Genomic DNA, 13,387 nt, shown 5'->3' with positions numbered 1-13,387 from the left:
AGCAAAAGTTTGAAAACATTCGCAATTACGTGTATTATATCCATGCATATAATATTACGGAACTGTTCAGGTAAATATAGCAATGCGATAAGTTCGAGTGCTATTATAGGTATTTGATTTTCATAACATTCCTACAACTAATAGTGCACATATTTATCAAAATAATTGATAAGTACAGTTTTCGTTGATGAACATTTTTAAATACACGTGACCGGTGGTTCTTTTTTGTTTTGATGTTGTTATTTTAATATTTGTTTGCCAGACTAAAAGGAACATTTATACAAACAAAACAAATTCCTAGTGACAATAAATGACATTTTATGCAGCAGTCACGTTCATTCTGACTGTAATCGGTGTAGTTTTTGCATGCTTAACGCCATACAGTAGTACGTATAGAGTACATAAATATAAACATCATAGTTCAGGTTTTTTTCATGATAATGATAGACATCGAAAACACTATACATCATGTACCAGGAAAGAAAAATAGTGTTTATATTTTATAGGGTTAGTGATAAAATTGAGAATGGAAATGAGGAATGTGTCAAGGAGACAACAACCCGACCACAGAACAGACAGCAATAGAAGGTCACCAATAGATCTTTACTGCAGCGAGAAATTCCCGCACCGGAGGCGTCCTTCCAAACACGACTTCATGTTAAGGGGTAGATTTTTTTCTGATACAAATAAGGCAATAACCATTTAACTTCAAAAGGGTGGGGATATGTTGTTTTTTCTAAAAAAAAATTATTCTGTATCCTAATTTGATGACAACAAAACTTTTCTGCAAAACCTTCACGAGCAACACTCAAACAATACATTTGTGAAAACATGCAAAATGGACAAAAACACAATGGTAGATTAAACTGAAAGTGTCAGATTCTTACTTTCTTTTAATTATTTCTTGATTTTTAAACGGTGAATTTTAAAAAAAATATAAACCGTGCTCAAACGTGTACAGTTCAATTTTATCGAAGCAATACTTGAAACAAAACAAGCAAAAGAACAAAAATCTGTTTATATAACATAGCAAAAATAGAAGACAATAAGATTGTGTGCTTAGTACACAGATGGCCCACTCGCACTATCATTTTGTATGTTCAGTGGACCGTGAAATTGGGGATAAAACTCAAATTTGGAATTTGGAGTAAAAATAAGAAAAATCATACCATAAAGAACATGTGCACTAAGTTTCAAGTTGATTAGTATTCAATCATCAAACCTACCTTGACAAAAAACTTAACCAGTAGTGGTACAGACGGATGAACGAACGTACATGAAGACCGAAAGTATAATGCCCCTAGGGGACATGAAACACAGCCGATATCGTACCCTATATCTTCCTTGAAATTTTCTAAAAAAATTCGGCAACAGCAAACTTGAGTTATTGCCCTGTCAGAAATTATAGTTTTCTACAGAATTTTAATTTTCCACTTTATGCAATTACTTAGAATATATGATACCCCCCCCCCCCCCCCCATATCTATCATCCGGTAAATAAAAGAGAGTATTGCAGAATTGATCAGCTGGATTGAAAAATGTAAGAACTTGGAGTTATAAAGCCTCTTCTTGTGTAGGGTTTTGTTTGCAGGTTTTTGTAAGCAAATATCTTGTAAACTATATTGGCCGAATGAAATCACAGTTTGAAAAAGAATCAGCAAGTCAAAATTGAAATACTTTTATAAAGAATATTCTGAATCAGGTTGCATGTACCTATTTTCAAGTATCATATTTTTTATTTCAATAAAAATAACATCTGCTTTTAATTTAGCATTTTTAAAATTTTCCAGAAAGTTTTTATTTTTCATCAAAAAAATTAAACGCTAAATTTTAAAACTATAAGAAAAAAAAAAATTCAAATATCCTTTATATCAGATAAAAAATATGTATCATATCGTTACGGTTACCATTTAAATGATCGCGAGATGTCGACGAAATATTTCAAAATAACAACACACCGACAGCGGAAATATCAATCTGCCCATCATGTACGAAATGTAAAAACCAGACAAATGTGATATGATTCACGACTCTGTTTCTGTATAAGATAAAACTAGACTAAAAATATTATTCCAAAATACCACAAAAACTAATTTCCGGAAGAAGTAATATGTGGACAAGTTCATCCTCCTCTTAAATAACTTTTGTAAAGCCGAAAGCAAACGACTTCCGTTTGATACTGTATACAACAATCTATTCAAAATAGGTGATATGTGTTATACGTCACAAGCCTTGCCAGAACAAATACCTTTGTTAATAACCTGGCAACAAAATTATATTACATGTCGTTGAACTGTCAAACAGATACAAAAATAGATGAAATACAGAAATTTGGGATAATTTATTGTCACGATGTTACGTGTGTTTGGTGTCAAAGTCGTGAGAGGATATTCAATTAAAAAATGCATTCGTATCTTTTCATGGTGATGATAAAAAAAAAAACTAAAAAATCGTGAAGAAAAATTCGAGGAAATGTTAGATCAATAGCAAATGACCATTAAATAAAATTGAAATTAAAAAAAAGTAAAATCACAAAATTACTGAACTTGGAGGAAAATCAATTTGGCAAAATCAAATAACAAAACGCATCAAAAACGAATGGACAAGAACTGTCATATTCCTGACTTAGTACAGGCATTTTCAAATGTAGAAAATGGTGGCTTAAACCTGGTTTTATAGCGCGAACCCTCTCACTTTGATGATAGTCTCATCAAATTCCGTTATATTTACATTGATGCGTTGACTAAACAGACACAATAAGTAAAAAGATACTTTATAAATATGTATATAGCCTGGATATAGATATAACGGAAAAGATGTGGTATGAATGCCAACGAAACAACTCCCAATCCAACTCACATTTTATACGAAGTAATCCATTATACGGTCTTCAAAATGGAGCCTTGGCTTACACCGAACAGTAAGATATAAATGATGTACGTTAAATCCCATACTATGTTTAACACCTCACCCTTACAACCAAATACATTACAATACAGCGACACCACCCGAACATCAAAGATGTAGTCCTAAAATATGAAAAATGTGTGTAAAATGATATGACTATTATCGACAATCAAAAAAATTGGAATTAAAGAAAATCAAATTCAAATGCAGAGGTGAAAACACTCAGTCATTGTTATCCATGTTGAGGTCTGAAAGAATCTTGAAAAGATTATAGATATCAAGCACAGTTTTGTCATGAAAGATAAACACATTTCTAAATGTGGTCTGATTTTTTAAATTATCCTTGGACTAAGATCTTCCCAGTGTTTAGACATATCTGAGGGTGATCGCAGAACATTTCTTAATCAATCTTTTTTTATATAAAGAATATGGCAGCGTTAAAAAAAAGTTTGCTTAAAAATAAATCCGCCTCTATTTCAGTTATAATGATTGCATTAGCTTTCAATATTTTACAAATGTTCATATGTTTCGGTCAAAAGACTTATGCGTGTTTCCCAGGCAATAAAATAATATTTGCTTGACATTTTCAAGTGATGGATTGATCAAAATACATAATAACAAAAATGGTTAATAATACCACATATTATTTCGATCTTCTATCGATTACTTTACGACTAAATTACTGTCACCTTTTCTCGTCATGTGCTGATAAAAAACACCTACTAATGATATGTACATAGTATACAGTCAAGTTCACTTAGCAATAAACCAATTTATTAACAAGAATAATTCATTTATGTTTATCGAGGGAGTCAGGCAAAGTAACCCGTTTACGCATCCTGTCTTTGTGTTAGTTGTTTGGACAACCTAAAGTGTCCTCATCAAAAAATATTTGTAACGATAGTTTACGTAAAGTCAGTTTGTCATGATTTTTTTTTTATCTTAAAACTATATATCTTTCAGAAAGGTTTGTCCGATTTGTAACGGTATTGAAAGAATAACTTTACTGTACACGGAAATAATTATGTTCTTATCTTCTGCATAATTTCTTGACCAATGTCGCTTAAAATTTTCACTCATATATATTAAATTTATGAAATTTAGCTGAAAATGCAGTATCATAAGATATACGAAGATGTAGTATGAGTGCCAATGAGACAACTCTCCATCCGAGTCATAATTTATACAAGTAAACCATTATAGGTCAAAGTACGGTCTTTAACACGGAGCCTTCAAATGCTCACAGCAAGCGCCAAAGGGCCCAAAATTACTGTGTAAAACCATTCAAAGGGGAAAACCAACTGTCTATGATTTATATATTAAAAAAAGAAACGAGAAACATTTATGAACCGCACTAACAACGACAACACTAAACATCAGATTCCTGACTTAGGACAGACAAACAATTGCAACGCTGATTTAGATACCCCCGTTATAAAATAAAGATACCCCCGTAATAAAGATTAATTATCAGCTGAACTGCATCCGCTCTCATCCTGTCATATAATGATATTCTTACTGATCGGTTGTCACATCTTTTTTACCTTTTCATATTAAACAGACACGACAAACTATTTGTCACGGTAGATTGTTATGTTCCCATCATATTTTGACAGGATGGATTAGATTTCGTTTACGCACATCACGTCGTGCAGTTCAACCTAATTTATTTCATTTACATGACCAATAATTGATATGTAAGCCATTTAAACATTACTGCGACGAGTGTACTTCGCATCGCAATGGACTGCAGATGAAATTGTATGTCCATACAGCTAACCAGTAGTTGATATCCGGTGTTGAAGTCATACAACTTTGTTCAGTGCTCGGAGCACAGAAATCATGCTCTAAACATGAAATCGAACATTTTGATTGGTTGATTTTGGAATATGAGTACAAAAAAACTGACTACTTATATCATTATATCAAAGATTTTTTTAAAGATGAATTGATTACACAAAACATGTACTAGTATCTTCTCTTTACTGTCCACTATTCATTTACAATTGCTGATTAGTAAAGACAAGCCCATCCCATGATATAGAAATAACATGGTCGATCCGTTGTCACTATAGATATACGAACGTGAGGTTCCTATGAGCCCGAATCACTAACTTGGAACATTTATTCCTTCATCATTCAAGAGGAAAAAACTTCTGATAAATTTAACCTCCGGCTCAGATGGCTCACCTGTAATCAAAACATTACAAATATCTTGTAGTTTGAAAGACGATTTTTTTAATTGCCATATTGACACTGGTAGCAATGTTTTAACACAAATTAGAACCAAATGAGAATCAATATGATTAAGGCGAAGTTTGTGTTCAATGAACCACAAACACTGGAAAATATACACTGTATAGGAAGTAGGTATCACCACCATGAAAAGAATTAACACACAAGAGACGAACATTCACATTGTTTGTCTTTAATGATTAGTTTATCCTTTCTTTATTTAATTTTTTTATTTACATTTTTCGTAATGAAAACATAAGATGTTCATTGTGCATTTGAGTTTACCAATTATAGTGTCTAGTTTAAAAACATGTATTCGTTATAAGACCTTAAAGCATTTATGATTTCAATAATAGACAAAGTGTATAGCCGTTGGTCGCGTAAAAAATAATTCATTCGCGCACTTCGGGCTCGTAAAATCTTTTTTAATAACTAACACCTATACATTGAATCTCCTTTGCATTTTTGCATATATCACCATTCACATCGTTTTATAAATATGGAAGCTTTCCACGAGTTAATGTTTCCATACGGGTCTGTTCATATTAAATTCTGATTTTGTTAATATATCATAATAACTAAAAATAATATCAAGGGAAAGTAATAAAAAAAGATCATTAATAAAATATAAGATTCAGTTAGAGCAAGTTAATGTGTGTGAATTCCAGTTATATCTAGAAAAATCTGGATTGTTTAGAGAGATATATATATGCGTCAAAATATATGCAGGCCATAAACTGTGATTGTCTAAAGTTATATTTTATTTGTAATTTCGAGAATTTTGATTAATTGCAGATGTTTGAAATGATACTAATGCATTATGGTACCGAATGTTCTGCATTAGATGGGTATTTTGTCAATAAATATTTCTTCAGTGATGCTAGAGTAAAAAATATTTGAAAATCCAAATCCAAGAAATTATAGCTTTGCCTATTGTGCTACTTAATTTAGAATTATTAAAAAAAAACATTGTACCCGCAAATTTTAATAGCGCATTTTCAAGCCAGCACCGCAGTACTGTCTATTTGACTGGAATAACAGTCTTGAAAGTCTCTGTTAAATTTATTCAAAGCTTCTTGTGTAAAATCGAGACGATTGAAAGCATGGAGTATAGTGCATCAACAGTGAAACTGTTGTCTATTGTCGAAGACTATATATTTTTTTTTTTTTTTCTTTGTCGTCCGTAGGTTGCTGTCTCAATCATGTATACCCAATATTTCCTTTAATTCCAGGTACCTCGTTTGCCGAATGTGGTCTAAGTAGTCAAAGTAAGCTTAAACTAGCCTGTAAATATCAAGGTAGTAACAGGTGCGATCGACTAGTTCTTTCCGGTTTCCTCCAGCAATAAATAAAAGCCTTGACTGACCGCCTCAAAAAGCACAACACCAATCAATCAATAAATAAATCAATCCTATTATTCAAAGGTTTGGAAATCTATGTATAAAATGAAAACATATCGAATCGTTTAGAAGTTACTGACATTGGGTTTGTAAATGTATTGTTATTTACAGTTTCAGTATGTGATGAGGTTTTTGTCGAGCCTGCAACTTTTGTTGTAGAAAGCTCGACATAGGGATAGTGATCCGGCGGCGGCGGCGTTAGCTAACTTCATAAATGCAATTATATTTTAGAAGGTGGAAGACCTGGATGCTTCATAATTTGTATATAGATGCATCATGTTACGAACTTCCCATCAGTCACTGACCTCATTTTCATGGTTCAGTGACTACTTGAAAACAAGTTGTGATTTTTTTGTAATGTTAAATTTTCTCTTATTATAAGTAATAGGATAACTATATTTGGTATGTGCGTACCTTGCAAGGTCCTCATGCCCGTCAGACAGTTCTCACTTGACCTCAACCTCATTTCATGGATCAGTGAACAAGGTTAAGTTTTGGTGGCCAAGTCCATATCTCAGATACTATAAGCAGTAGGACTAGTATATTCGGTGTATGGGAGGACTGTAAGATGTACATGTCCAAACGGCAGGTGTCATCCGACCTTGACCTCATTTTCATGGTTGAGTGGTCAAAGTTAAGTTTTTGAGTTTTGGTCTATTTTCCTTATACTACTAGTATATGAAATAGGTCAACTAAATTTGGTCTATGGAAATATTGTATGATCTATATGTAAGTTGCGTAGGCTTTATTTGACCTTGACCTCATTTTCACAGTTCATTACTAAGTGTTAAGTATTTGTTTTTCGGTCTGTTTTTCTATTTATAAGCAATAGGTGAACTATATTTGTTTTATGGAAGAATTGATAGCTGTACATGTCTGCCTGGCATGGTTCATCTGACCTTTACCTCATTTTCATGGTTCTATGATCAATATTTAGTTTTCTTGTTTAATGTTGAGTTTATGTGACAGTTGTAATACAGCTTTATATTTAGGACTATCAACATAATATCAATGATTAGTAAAGAAGGCGAGACATTTCAGTGTGTGCACTCTTGTTCAGGTTATTTATTTGCAAAGTTGGTTGTTCGTCATTATGCTCTTCCTTCGCCACTAAAACGGACATAATTTCATACTGACGTGTAGGAAGTCGTTAAGATTAAATATATCCATCTGCTTATTTCAATGTTGTTTGATCTCTCGTTGAGCGTTGTCTCATTGCTCACCATACCACATCTTATCATTTTCATATCACCTTACTAGCAGAACTAAATTACTTTCTGAAAAAAATACAGGGAAAAGATTCAATTTAGAGTAAATCCGAAATTTTAAGAATTTGAATGTCATTTTTTTTCTTTGAAATAAAGTTCAATGCCAAAACATTTTTAATATTTCGCAGAGATTGAAGGAAAAAACATAAGAAAAATATAAAAGAAACTTAACGATTTCATAAACGATTACTTCATAAGTAAGCCGCCTACCAAAACCAATAACAACAACATGTCATAAAACATATATAAACAAGCAACTCTAAACATTAAAACTTTGGTAATTAATGAACATCCATTTAAAGTGAAAAGTGATGAAAAGTAAACATGACTTTTATGATGAAGGTTGATCTTTATGTTTTGTTTGTAGGTTGAAATGCCTTGTATTCGGATATGTGTTTTTGAATGTGTTCTTTAATGCTATGATACTAATAAAATTGAGAATGGAAACGGGGCGGGCAATGTACCAAAGAGATAAAACGAGGGCAGAAAACAGCACAAGGCTACCAGGTCTGATAAATTGATAGTTGGAGTTTAATAACAATTCAATTCAATTCAAAGTTTTATTGCCATATAAACTTTACAGTTTGTGACATATAACAACAACAAAAACAAATAAAGACAATAACTAAGTAACTCAATATATATACACAAATTCAGGTAAATATTAAAGGGTCCCCTGTCCTCAGTTCCATTGACTTTTTTTATAAAGGATACAAGAAGTTTACCCACTAGATGTGCATTTCGACAAACAATCTATGTTTATTACTTTTGGCCATGGTTTACTTGCAAATTGAAAGTGTATTTCTCAAAGTTTCGCTTGATCTAAGTCAAACTCGTGAAATTCAAACAATCAAAGATGATTTTTTAAAGGACACCCGCATTCAGGCAAAAATAAAAATAAATGTAACGTTTACCTAATCTTTCAAAAATAGAACAAATCGGTATGGATTAGAAAGATAATTCTAAATTATTTTTCGTCAAAATTGAGCCTTTATTTACAATCGCTGCATCGGTGCATAGGTACCCGGTTGAGGGGTAATGTTCACTATATATATCATATACTATATAATTTATTTGACTTTCTGTAAATACTATGATTCATTTGTAGATTTTCAGAAAATATTTTTTTTTTTTTTTTTTTTTTAAGTATCATTTTTTTAATTTTTCATTCTATAAAAAGAACAAAATTCGGGATATTTTAAGACTTTCTATAAAAACTGTCCATTTTCCATTAAAATGTCAAATAGTTTTTTGTATGTTGTAATTTTCCACTGTCACTCACTCTCACGCTTCAACGGACCATATAAAGTGAGTGTTGTTGTTTCTATCAGTCATTCGGGTCTACAGGCGGCTTATACTATCATTCCGGCAAAAATATCAAAATGAGGACACAAGTTATATTTCTATTGGCTTTTTTAATTGGATGTACATGTAAGTCGAATTTGATAAGATTTTTTTCTCTATCTTTTTTTTAAACAAAAATATTTAAAAAAAAAATTTTTTAAATAAAATGACCGAAAAGGGGTGTATATTATAGTTGAACTGTATATGTACTTATGAAACAGACTGGTTTTGTTTGAAAAGACAACATTCTTTTTTGGTGGACCTTTCCGTGAAAATAGTAATATATGACACAAGAACGTGTTTCTATTTAAATATGATATACTTGTGTTTCATATTGATATAGTTATATAGTTATTAATGCTAATGTCAACTTTGCCGAATAGATTATTACTCTTAGTCATTTAGAAATTTAAGTTTTGTCGAGCCTGCGACTTTGTCGCAAATTAGCGAGACAAAGCGATCATACATTCCGTCGTCGTCGTCATCATCGGCGGTGGCGTCCACAAATTATCACTCTTAAACTATCCTGGATTTCTACCAAACCTGGACAGCAGCTTAATTATGATTATAAGATAGTATCCAGAAGTGAATGTTGTAAAAAAAATCCTGTTTATCCGTATTTTACTTTATATAAATGGACTAAGTTTTTCTGCCAGTTAACAGCGGTTAAAGTTTAAAACATTTATTAGATTCATAAACCATTCTGGATTTTTACCAAACTCGGACAGAAGCTTCTTACAATCAAAAGATAGTATCTAGAGGAAAATGTAAAAGTTATATCCTTTATCGTTTGTTCATTCAATAAATTAATGTTTCAACTCTTTTATAAATCTATAGATTTGATTGCATACTGTATTCATCATTTACAAGTATAATTTTGTTCATACATTTCCAACGATTTATTTCTTTAACTGTAAATCTATGCATTCCCATCACACTGAAAACATTTACACTAGCAAAAGAAGGTGAGACCACTTGGTTCCGCGAAATCCTAACATTTTTAATATTAAGTACCACCGTCGATGATAAGGAGCATCATTTGGTAAAATACACAAATTTAAGAATTGAATGTTTGTAGAAACGTTTCATATTAAAAATGTGTGCACGATCAAAACTTTACTTTGACAACCCGATAAAATTACAAAATAGAAGCTTTTAGTTCTTGTAAATGCATACTGATGCTATTACCTTGTTTTTTTGTAATAGTCCTAGCTAGAACATAGAATTCGAACTGACTAGTAAAACAAGAGTTGCCTTCGTTGGGATGTATGCATTGTATGTTAACCTTTTTCATAGTTAGAACTTGAAATCAAGATGTTGCTTCTTTCTTTGGTGTTTATTGGGGAAAACAATAATCTTTGAATGTTTCGCGATTGTTGTCTGCCCTTCAAAACTGCAATATATGTTTTGCAGTTTGATATGACGTTCATTTTCACTGAACTAGTAAATATTTTTGTTGAGGATCCAGCTGAAGTCCGCCTCTGGGTGTGGGATTTTCTTGCTACATGTTGAAGACCCATTGGAGGTCTTTGGCTTTGTTTTGTTGCGTTTTGATCGCGCTGTTGTCTCTTTGATACATTCCCCATTTCCATTCTCAATTTTGTTGATCATAAGTGGTTATTGGGGAAATAAAATAATTTTTGAATCGGTCTCGTGATTGTTGTCTGCCAATCAAAATTGCAGACTCTTGTGAAACATACAGCTCATGTGATTATTGTTTTATTACAGATGCACAGATGGCAATGAATCCAATGGCATTAATGATGATGAAAGGAGGAGGAGGTTTTTTCGGCAAATTTTTGAACAATCCATATACTTTATGTAAAATGACGGAAAATGTAAAAGCTGTTCCATGTAGTATGATGCCACATATGTGTATGATCCAATCAATGAAAACCTATAAATTACCCAATCTTATGAAGTGTAGTCCAATGGGAGTTGGTTGTTGCTTAAAAGACGCACGATCATTGGCTATGGCTAAAGTTTTCAGTCGTCGTCGTTAATCTTCATGGTAAGTTTAAAGATTTATCGATATAGTTTAGTTCTCTTATTTTTGTCGAACTTCAATCGGACCCAATTGTGTATGTCCTCTTGCTGTACAAATTTAGTGAGTAAAATTCTAATTATCTTATTTTGAATGTTTTCAATTCTATTTCGCAGTTTATAGCTTCACTACATTTTCTTCAGTACTAAAATCTGGCTCTGCCTATCATATCGTGTGACAAAACGAAATGTCAACTTGTTCGATATAAGCGATCATGTTTATTATTTTAAACCTTCGAATGAAAGAACACTTGTCAAGTTACTTAAGATCTGGAAGTTGGCGATATACGAATAAGACGAATATTTGATATTTGTGGGAAAGGGGAGAGGGAGATTGATACAAAGGATTCTTTCTGACAGAATATAAATTTCACCTTTTGTGAGTCTCAATAATGTTTTTTTTACACCACATTGTATTATTTTCCTGTATTTTGTGACGAAATATATATCTTTTGTCATCTATTTCGAATAAAGTTCTTACAAGACTAGAAATGATATCCATTTCATTTCCAAAATCCACCTGACACACTCCCCCCTCTCTGCCTCCCAAAATATATCAGTTTGCCATCCATATGATATGCTCATGTTTATTGATAAGCAAATTTTGCTGACTTTTCCCTATAAGTAAAACATCTAGTAATACTATTTATCAGAGTAAATTATGTCGTCATCACCTGTTGCTGACAACTACATATTTTGCCTCATCTCCGACACAGCTTTCTTCAGAAATCATTTTATTATTTTTAGAAAATGGCTGTTATGTTTGGATTAGACTGCTGTCTTTTTATGGGCTTTTCTTGGTGACTTTTCCGCCATACCTTGCGATTCCGTGACACTTTCATAATACTGTTCATTAGAAATATGTTCAATTGATAATTTACAACAAACAATCAAAAATAGTCTATATGTCACTCGAGTCGACATGTTCCCTTCAATGGCAAAATGCTGCGCCCATGTACATTGAAACTAACATGGTTAATCTTTTACCAAGGTGTAGATTGTGTAATATAGGCGTTTAAACTATATTTTTTGTGTCCGTTCAATAGTTATTGAAGCACTTAGGGAAGTTTAAATGAATCGTCATACATATGATTAAAAAATTGAAAAAAGACAGTTGACAACTTAGCTTATTATGAATGTACAAACATTATTTTTCAAATGATAAATACATTGTTGAGAGCGACATACAGCAGATTGCTACCTCGAGAGAAAAAAAAACATTGTCAAATGAGACAAAGCCGATGTTGACAATTTCTTTTAGAGGGGTATAAGTCTGCTCTTTCATTCTCTTAGCTAAGTGCTATTTAATTTATCCTACCGAATATTCTGTTATTATGGTCTTTTTAACAATTTATTTTCTTTTCTCATTTTTTTCATATCAATAAGTATCATTCAAATCTTAACCATTCCGTCAAACTATTGTAATAAATGCTAAAACTAACATTTGTATGTCATACGTGTCAATGGCATAAAAATCATTGTAATTTTTTTTCTTCCCTAGTAATGAGTTGTAGAATTCAATTTAAACATGTAAATTGACGAATTGATGATTTTTTTTTCAAAATGACGACTTGCCCGACCGGTATGCATGCATGTATGTGGCATTTATCTTTAGTTTATTTTCACTCACTTTTTTGTGTTTTTTTTATTCTGACTAATTTTTTTCTTGCAGGAAACTGGAAGTGGAATGATGTCATCATGGTTAGCCGCCTGTAAAAATAGCCATAAAATGTCCATCACATGATCTATAATCATCGTTTTATTGCATTGTTCTTGAGAAAGAGACCAGAAAATCAACATAAAATAAGAATGTCCGAAAATAAAATGTCAAAAATCCGTTTTATTATATGTGATTGACAGACTTTATAACAATATGACGAATTTGATTGAAAATCGTTGTAATAAAAAAAAAGATTTTTGCAGATTACTTCTGGTGTCAAAGCTAATTTATTTCTCACACCAAACAGCAATATAAGTCAACGATTGGCACATTTTCATTGTGATATTATTAGCAACGGTCCGAAAATAAATGCATCAATGATACCTGATTTATAAATTCAGTACACATCAATCTCAGTAATCGAAGTACAGTACGTACAATCAGTATTTTGATTTAAAAGTTGAATAATTTTAAATTTGAGTACGATTTTGTATGACCAGTGGCACATTTCGTCAAGTCAAGACTCATCA

The 13,387-nt window shown here is 32.0% G+C and overlaps 1 long non-coding RNA gene across 1 annotated transcript; it reads left to right on the top strand.

The window, feature by feature from the left end:
* Positions 1–9,112: 9,112 nt before the first annotated feature.
* On the top strand, positions 9,113–13,033 carry LOC134723315 (uncharacterized). Its single transcript, XR_010108043.1, has 3 exons — positions 9,113–9,241; positions 10,883–11,165; positions 12,870–13,033. It is a non-coding gene; the product is annotated as an uncharacterized LOC134723315 (long non-coding RNA).
* Positions 13,034–13,387: the final 354 nt, after the last annotated feature.

Source organism: Mytilus trossulus, chromosome 6 (genome assembly GCF_036588685.1).
Source record: "Mytilus trossulus isolate FHL-02 chromosome 6, PNRI_Mtr1.1.1.hap1, whole genome shotgun sequence".
Lineage (NCBI taxonomy): Eukaryota > Metazoa > Mollusca > Bivalvia > Mytilida > Mytilidae > Mytilus > Mytilus trossulus.
This window is presented reverse-complemented; position numbering and strand designations above follow the sequence as displayed.